At 41.1% G+C, this 9,280-nt stretch overlaps 1 long non-coding RNA gene across 2 annotated transcripts; it reads left to right on the top strand.

Moving 5' to 3' along the window:
- Positions 1-6,172: 6,172 nt before the first annotated feature.
- Positions 6,173-9,032, top strand: LOC123042364 (uncharacterized). Of its 2 annotated transcripts, none has more exons than XR_006418765.1 (6): positions 6,173-6,661; positions 6,791-6,900; positions 7,121-7,169; positions 7,342-7,469; positions 7,625-7,778; positions 8,733-9,032. It is a non-coding gene; the product is annotated as an uncharacterized lncRNA (long non-coding RNA). The 2 variants fall into 2 exon arrangements; XR_006418764.1 differs by having other exon boundaries at positions 7,625-8,626.
- Positions 9,033-9,280: the final 248 nt, after the last annotated feature.

Below are 9,280 nucleotides of genomic sequence, written 5' to 3'. Positions count from 1 at the left end.
CAAACTATTTTCATTGGGTGTATGACCATTGAAGGTTTTATTCATGTAAACAGAACAACAATTATTCTCTGACTTTAAATGAATAACCGTATTGCAATAAACATGATCAAATCATATTCATGCTCAACGCAAACGCCAAATAACATTTATTTAGGTTTAACACTAATCCCGAAAGTATAGGGAGTGTGCGATGATGATCATATCAATCTTGGAACCACTTCCAACACACATCGTCACTTCACCCTCAACTAGTTTCTGTTTATTCTGTAACTCCTGTTTCGAGTTACTAATCTTAGCAACCGAACAAGTATCAAATACTCAGGGGTTACTATAAACACTAGTAAGGTACACATCAATAACCTGTATATCAAATATACCCTTGTTCACTTTGCCATCCTTCTTATCCACCAAATATTCAGGGCATTTCCGCTTCTAGTGACCATTTCCTTTGCAGTATAATCACTCAGTTTCAGGCTTTGGTCCAGCTTTGGGCTTCTTCGCGGGAGTGACAACTTGCTTGTCATTCTACTTGAAGTTCCCTTTCTTTCCCTTTGCCCTTTTCTTGAAACTAGTGGTCTTGTCAATCATCAACACTTGATGCTCTTTCTTGATTTCTACCTTCGTTGATTTCAACATCACGAAGAGCTCGGGAATCGTTTTCGTCATCCCTTGCATACTATAGTTCATCACAAAGTTCTACTAACTTGGTGATGGTGACTAGAGAATTCTGTCAATCACTATCTTATCTGGAAGATTAACTCCCACTTGATTCAAGCGATTGAAGTACCCAGACAATCTGAGCACATGCTCACTAGTTGAGCGATTCTCCTCCATCTTTTAGCTATAGAACTTGTTGGAGACTTCATATCTCTCAACTCGGGTATTTGCTTGAAATATTAACTTCAACTCCTGGAACATCTCATATGGTCCATGACGTTCAAAACGTCTTTGAAGTCCCGATTCTAAGCCGTTAAGCATGGTGCACTAAACTATCAAGTAGTCATCATATTGAGCTAGCCAAACGTTCATAACGTCTGCATCTGCTCCTGCAATAGGTCTGTCACCTAGCGGTGCATTAAGGACATAATTCTTCTGTGCAGCAATGAGGATAAACCTCAGATCACGGATCCAATCCGCATCATTGCTACTAACATCTTTCAACACAATTTTCTCTAGGAACATATCAAAATAAACATATGAAAGCAACAACGCAAGCTATTGATCTACAACATAATTTGCAAAATACTACCAGGACTAAGTTCATGATAAATTAAAGTTCAATTAATCATATTACTTAAGAACTCCCACTTAGAAAGACATCCCTCTAATCCTCTAAGTGATTACGTGATCCATATCAACTACACCATGTCCGATCATCACGTGAGATGGAGTAGTTTCAACGGTGAACATCAATATGTTGATCATATCTACTATATGATTCACGCTCGACCTTTCGGTCTCCGTGTTCCGAGGCCATATCTGTATATGCTAGGCTCGTCAAGTTTAACCCGAGTATTTCCGCGTGTGCAACTGTTTTGCACCCGTTGTATTTGAACGTAGAGCCTATCACACCCGATCATCACGTGGTGTCTCAGCACGAAGAACTTTCGCAACGGTGCATACTCAGGGAGAACACTTCTTGATAATTAGTGAGAGATCATCTTAAAATGCTACCGTCAATCAAAGCAAGATAAGATGCATAAAGGATAAACATCACATGCAATCAATATAAGTGATATGATATGGCCATCATCATCTTGTGCTTGTGATCTCCATCTTCGAAGCACCGTCGTGATCACCATCGTCACCGGCGCGACACCTTGATCTCCATCGTAGCATCATTGTCGTTACGCCATCTATTGCTTCTACGACTATCGCTACCGCTTAGTGATAAAGTAAAGCAATTACAGGGCGTTTGCATTTCATACAATAAAGCGACAACCATATGGCTCCTGCCAGTTGCCGATAACTTCGGTTACAAAACATGATCATCTCATACAATAAAATATAGCATCACGTCTTGACCATATCACATCACAACATGCCCTGCAAAAACAAGTTAGACGTCCTCTACTTTGTTGTTGCAAATTTTACGTGGCTGCTACGGGCTTAGCAAGAACCGTTCTTAACTAAGCATCAAAACCACAATGATAGTTCGTCAAGTTAGTGCTGTTTTAACCTTCGCAAGGACTGGGCGTAGCCACACTCGATTCAGCTAAAGTGAGAGAGACAGACACCCGCCAGCCACCTTTAAGCACAAGTGCTCGTAACGGTGAAACCAGTCTCGCGTAAGCGTACGCGTAATGTCGGTCCGGGCCGCTTCATCTCACAATACCGCCGAACCAAAGTATGATATGCTGGTAAGCAGTATGACTTGTATCGCCCACAACTCACTTGTGTTCTACTCGTGCATATAACATCAACGCATAAAACCTAGGCTCCGATGCCACTGTTGGGAAACGTAGTAATTTAAAAAAAAATCCTACGCACACGCAAGATCATGGTGATGGCATAGCAACGAGAGAGGAGAGTATTGTTCACGTACCCTTGTAGACCGTAAGTGGAAGCGTTATGATAACGCGGTTGATGTAGTCGTACGTCTTCACGATCTGACCGATCCAAGTACCGAACATACGGCACCTCCGAGTTCAGCACACGTTCAGCTCGATGATGATCCTCGGGCTCCGATCTAGCAAAGCGTCGGGGATGAGTTCCGTCAGCACGATGGCGTGGTGACGATGATGATGTTCTACCGGCGCAGGGCTTCGCCTAAACTCCGCGACGATATGACCGAGGTGGAATATGGTGGAGGGGGGCACCGCACACGGCTAAGGAACGATCCGTAGATCAACTTGTGTGTCATGGGGTGCCCCCTGCCCCTGTATATAAAGGAGAAAGGGGAGGGCCGGCCAAGGAGGAGGAGGCGCGCCCAAGGGGGGTGTCCTACTCCCGCCGGGAGTAGGACTCCTCCTTTCCTAGTAGGAGTAGGAGAGAAGGAAGGGGAAGAGAGAAGGGAAGGAAGGAGGGGGTGCGGCCCCTCCCCCTAGTCCAATTCGGACTAGGCCTGGGGGGGGGGGGGGGTCGGCCTGCCCTAGGCAGTCCCTTTCTCTTTCCCGTATGGCCCAATAAGGCCCAATACTTCTCCCCGGCGAATTCCCGTAACTCTCCGGTACTCCGATAAATACCCGAATCACTCGGAACCTTTCCGAACTCCGAATATAGTCGTCCAATATATCGATCTTTACGTCTCGGCCATTTCGAGACTCCTCGTCATGTCCCCGATCTCATCCAGGACTCCGAACTCCTTCGGTACATCAAAACTCATAAACTCATAATATTACTGTCATCGAAACCTTAAGCGTGCGGACCCTACGGGTTCGAGAACTATGTAGACATGACCTAGAACTATTCTCGGTCAATAACCAATAGCGGAACCTGGATGCCCATATTGGTTCCTACATATTCTATGAAGATCTTTATCGGTCAAACCGCATAACAACATACTTTGTTCCCTTTGTCATCGGTATGTTACTTCCCCGAGATTCGATCGTCGGTATCCAATATCTAGTTCAATCTCGTTACCGGCAAGTCTCTTTGTTCGTTACGTAATGCATCATCCCGTAACTAACTCATTAGTCACATTGCTTGCAAGGCTTATAGTGATGTGCATTACCGAGAGGGCCCAGAGATACCTCTCCGACAATCGGAGTGACAAAACCTAATCTCGAAATACGCCAATCCAACATGTACCTTTGGAGACACCTGTAGTACTCCTTTATAATCACCCAGTTACGTTGTGACGTTTGGTAGCACCCAAAGTGTTCCTCCGGTAAACGGGAGTTGCATAATCTCATAGTTACAGGAACATGTATAAGTCATGAAGAAAGCAATAGCAACATACTAAACGATCAAGTGCTAGGCTAACGGAATGGGTCATGTCAATCACATCATTCTCCTAATGATGTGATCCCATTAATCAAATGACAACACATGTCTATGGTTAGGAAACATAACCATCTTTGATTAATGAGCTAGTCAAGTAGAGGCATACTAGTGACTATATGTTTGTCTATATATTCACACATGTATCATGTTTCCGGTTAATACAATTCTAGCATGAATAATAAACATTTATCATGAAATAAGGAAATAAATAATAACTTTATTATTGCCTCTAGGGCATATTTCCTTCATTTCTCCCTCCTTTATCCCATTTTCCTTTCTTCCTGGTTATCGCAACCAGATGCTGGAGCCCAGGAGCCAGACGCCACCGTCGACGACGACTCCTACTACACCGGAGGTGCCTACTACTACGTGCAGGCCACTGACAACGACCAGGAGTAGTTTAGGAGGATCCCATGCAGGAGGCCTGCGCCTCTTTTGATCTGTATCTCAGTTTGTGTTAGCCATCTTATGGCACCTTGTTTAACTTATGTCTGTACTCAGATATTGTTGCTTCCGCTGACTCGCCTATGATCGAGCACTTGTATTCGAGCCCTCGAAGCCCCTGGCTTATATTATGATGCTTGTATGACTTATTTTATTTTTAGAGTTGTGTTGTGATATCTTTCCGTGAGTCCCTGATCTTGATCGTACATGTTTGCGTGTATGATTAGTGTACGATTGATTCGGGAGCGTCACAGAAAGTCAACTTCTCATGTTAAGATTGAAGTGCCATACTTAAAGAAGCATACAACATCAGCACGGATCGAATAGATAACCTACTCCAAGTGAGCAACACTAATAGCCACCATAATTCCTAGGATTTCGTACATAAAATGGCAGTCCGCCCTATAGAACATAAGCCGAAACAGATTTAAAACTATTTTTAAAATTTTAAATGTGATTTTCTTTTAAAAAACATAATATGTTTGGAAACGCAAACATTTTCATATTTCATAGAAAAAAATTAAAACTTGAATCATTTTTGGGAATCTCAATATTTTTTTCAAAATAAAATTGAATTTCTTGAAAATGCAAAACATTTTTTGAAAATTAGGAACAAAAAACTGAAAGCGTGAATTTTTTTCAAAATTACGAAAAAAAATCAAGACGTGAACATTTTATGAATTCCCCAGAACATTTTTGGAATTTGGGGTCAAATTTTGAAAAACATGACCATTTTGATGATGTGGACAAATTTGGAAAACTGGGTCATTTTTTGGAAATCCGCATATTTCTGAATTGGTGAACAAAAGTTAATAAATGTGAACATTTTTCATAACTGCCCGAATATTGTAATAACAGAAGCATTTGTTGAATTTATGAACAAATTTTGTAATCCAAAACAATTTTTGAAAATGTGATATTTTTTAATTGGTGAACTCAAATTGAAAACAGGTACAATTCTTAAAAATTCAGGAATAAAATTTTGAAACGGAGAACAATTTGAATAATCCGAATAATATTGTAAATGCTATTTTTTAGTGTACATGAACAAAAATACTGAAAATGAAAGCATTTTTCTCTAGCTTCGAACATGTCTGTAAAACGTGAACAATTTTTGTAAGATGTCAACAATTTTTGGAACACAAACATTTTTAAAATTTTGAACAAATTTGGAAAACGAGATCATTTCTTGAAATTCCAAAAAATGTTTGAAATTTTCGAACGAAAAGAAACATGAATAAGGAAAAGAAAAAAAGGAAAAATAGAGAAGGAGAAAAAAAACGTTAAAGAAAAAGAAGCAGAAACCGAAAAAAGAAAATAGAAACAGAGACAAAAAAAGAAAAAAAAAACTGGTCCAGGAACCTTCCAGAAGGTTCTCAAAACTTATAAAAACCCGTCGGGAACACTCTAGAAGATTTCTAAAGCCGGAACGTGGTACCTACTACAGATGGGCCGGTCCAATAGCTCGCTCGCTCGCGTTCGTGTGTGCTATTGATTGATTATTAAAAGAGCAAACATGATTTTGTCTAAAGTCACACAACAAACTGTACACGGGATAACCCGAACCCTTCGATTAAATTAATTTAAACACATCATACTAACCATATTACATCAATAATCTGTCATCCAAATCAACTTCTGAGATCAAATGTTCTGCCTGCCAGACGCGGTTGTCTGCCAATCATCCGCGCTCTGCGTCCACAGATCCCCGCCGCCCCGCCTGCCACTCCATAATTTCCGGATCGATTCCATCTGACACGGAAGAACGAATCAGTAGGCAGCAACAACCTTGCGTCGCTGCTCCTCCCTTCCCCTCCTCCCCTCCCGTGCGCTCCCTCCCATCCAACCCGCCTCCGCTCGCCGCGTGCGCTCCTGCAAGCCGTCGATGACCTCCTCTGTTGGTCAGCTGTGCTCAGCGCCTCCTTTCTCTCCCCCTCTCCTCACTAACCGCTCTCCCTCTTTCTGTTCCCGCGCAGGACGCCATGGCCATGGACCAAAGCTCCGCCGAACCTTCCATCGCGACTGCCAACCTTCCTCCCGACCCGATCACTGACACGGCTGCTGCGGTCCGGGCTGGCCGCCGTCTTGTTTTGCGGGTTAGTGGCCACGTTTTCCTGCTAGACAGTGGCCGCCACTTCCTGCTAGATTAGCGGACATGGAGAAGGAGGAAGAAGCTGCAGTAATCATAAGCGTGGTGAACGAGGCAGAGGATACAGGATGATGGGTATGAATCACGAGATAAACTTCAACTGGAAAAAAAAAGGATTCTAAGGTAAGCCCCTTTTCTTTGCTAATGTCCATCCTTTCTCCTCTGCCTCTAGATTTTTTTTCTGGTAGGTTATGTACTCTATAACACCTATGCTAGGATACGTATTTTGTTCTAACTGCCTTCTTATTTAAGAGCAAATCTTCCCAACAAACAGCAGAACAGAGGCCCCCTTTTCAAATGTCTGAAGATAGTTATCTCATAACTGACAGTCAGAGGGATAAATTCAGCTCCATAACTTGCATGTAAATACCATCATCCTTGTTCCCTCCCTCCCACTTCTGTTACATGTTTACTTTTCTGTGTTGGCATGTCCTACAGAAGCTGCACTTTTTTTGCCCTTCTCAGTAAATTGTTGGAAACCTAGACTCATGGGCAAAGGAATTGTTTGATTAGTGCTTTGCCAGATCAAAAACATAATCTTTCTAAGTAGCACATGTCTTTAACTTGTTAATAATAATGTAGGTGATATATACTCGAAGGCATGAAGACGGTTATTTGAATAATACTCCAGGTGAGATATATGCAGGTGTTATGGATTGTGGTTTGGAGGAAAACAATTATGGAACTCAATGTGTTTTGTGTTTTTTTTAATTTACAACCGCTAAGTTTCTGAAGCTTGATCGACATCTTATGTCAGTTTTTAATTACTACTAGGATTCTTATGCATGTCTATTGTTGTTTAGGAAACTTAAGACATGATGGTTCCGTTTTGGACGAAAAAGGAAAGTAGCACCAATGCTTAGGTGATTAACTGCAGATCAAACAATTTTTATCCCCTGTTTGGGCAATATGGAAGTACACATGGTTATTGGTCAGTGACCTTCTTGGCATATGTAAATTTTCTGCATTCTGAATTTTTAGCCCTTGTGATTCCTGCAGGTTATGCTTTATTCAGGCATATAACTTGTACTTCCATTGCTCTACATTTACTTAAATCACATATTTGACACTTTGTATAATCTGCAGTTAATCATTAAATCCCCAGAGTTGCAGAGGAGTTCTACACTATTTCAGCAGTCCATTTAGAGCATGTCAAATGGAGCATCTTATTTAGGGGTAAAATCAACTTCCCTCTGAAGTCTACTGCTGGTCACACTCGTTTATATGGTGGTCTGACCTGGTAACACTCTTTCATACATATTTTCTCTTGGGTAATTTGCTTCACCTAAGCTTCAGTAGCACTTTCTATCATGTATTGTGAATTTGTGATTCACCTTTAATGTTAGTCTTTTGTGCATGGCTCCTTGAGTTCATATCTTCTATTGGCGTATGAAAACTATCATTTTTGGTCAGATGATATAACTCTATTCATGCTATCAATTTATCTTTCTCACTATATGGTAGTCTGACTCTGACCTGACCTGTTTGTGTCATGGGAAAAGGGAATTTTCATTCTTTTTCACTTTTCTCTTGTTTTTTAAATATATTATTTTTAGTTGTATATTATAGAGGGATTGGGCATGGAGGTTTCAGATCCACATGCAAGCGTTTGTGTATATACTGTACCTCTGTATATCTTTCCAAATTCCATCTTGCATTACCATACATTTTTAAAAGAATGGTTGTTTTGTGAGCCATTCGTGTACTTATGTTGTGTTGCCACTGACCATGAGTATATAACAATTTGTTGGACAAAAGTATTCTTGTGGTTTGTGCCAAGGTTGGGCACCATCTTAAAATATAAAATGATAACGTTGCCACACATTTTTATTTTAAGGGCCAACAAGAAATGATTTCTTCCGGCAGCATAACAAAGAACCATTGGGTGGATGCAACACCCGAATGCCTTTTTGACTAAATCCTTTCAATGAATTAACTAATTACAGTGGCAGAGCTAGATAGGGATAGCTTGAGAGGCGCAAAGGGCAAATACATCAATTCCTGAGCGGTCCAAAGCCTATAATATGTTGAATTAAGCACCCCAAGAGAATTTTTATTCACAAATTTTGTCAAGGTTGGGGGTTTAATGTAAGTTTCTCTACTATCATAACTACAACTTTCCATCCTGATTCTGTCCATGATTAAGTTTTATGTGGTTTGATTTTATCAACCTAAGTCGGTCTTTCTTTTGCAGATTCTTTACAAAAGAAAATGGTTTGGGGTGAAGAGATGAAGGCCTGAAGCCAATGTTTCTAATCAGGAAGATGAGCCGCACAACTCCTTTGAAACAAGGCCAAGGCTATGTGCCAAAATTAAAGATCGCAAATATGTTTACTTTGGTCCAATATCCTATAGCAGCGTATTGCTTCATGCATGCACTTTTTATCATTCATTTTTATTATTCAAATCTCTATATGGTCGTCATAGATGCTTCTATTACATGGATTCATTATCATTTTTCATGTGTTGTTGTAAATAGAACTCACTCATATATTTGTCAACGGAGGGAGTAGTATCTACTACCCCTATAAAAGGAAGAGAGTGCGGAGAACCAGACAATCTCATCCATTGAGAGGGTTGAATCCTATGATTCACGTGGCTTCGATGTTTAACACCAACCATGTTTTACCCACGCTGCCTCCGGCGACCACGCACCCACGTTTTACCCACAAATGCCAATCATGTCTTTCCTTCTTTCCCATGGCATGGTTCCCTTTTCCAAAACCGCCCCACGTTGCTTGC

This window comes from Triticum aestivum, chromosome 2B (genome assembly GCF_018294505.1).
Source record: "Triticum aestivum cultivar Chinese Spring chromosome 2B, IWGSC CS RefSeq v2.1, whole genome shotgun sequence".
Taxonomy (NCBI): domain Eukaryota; kingdom Viridiplantae; phylum Streptophyta; class Magnoliopsida; order Poales; family Poaceae; genus Triticum; species Triticum aestivum.
This window is presented reverse-complemented; position numbering and strand designations above follow the sequence as displayed.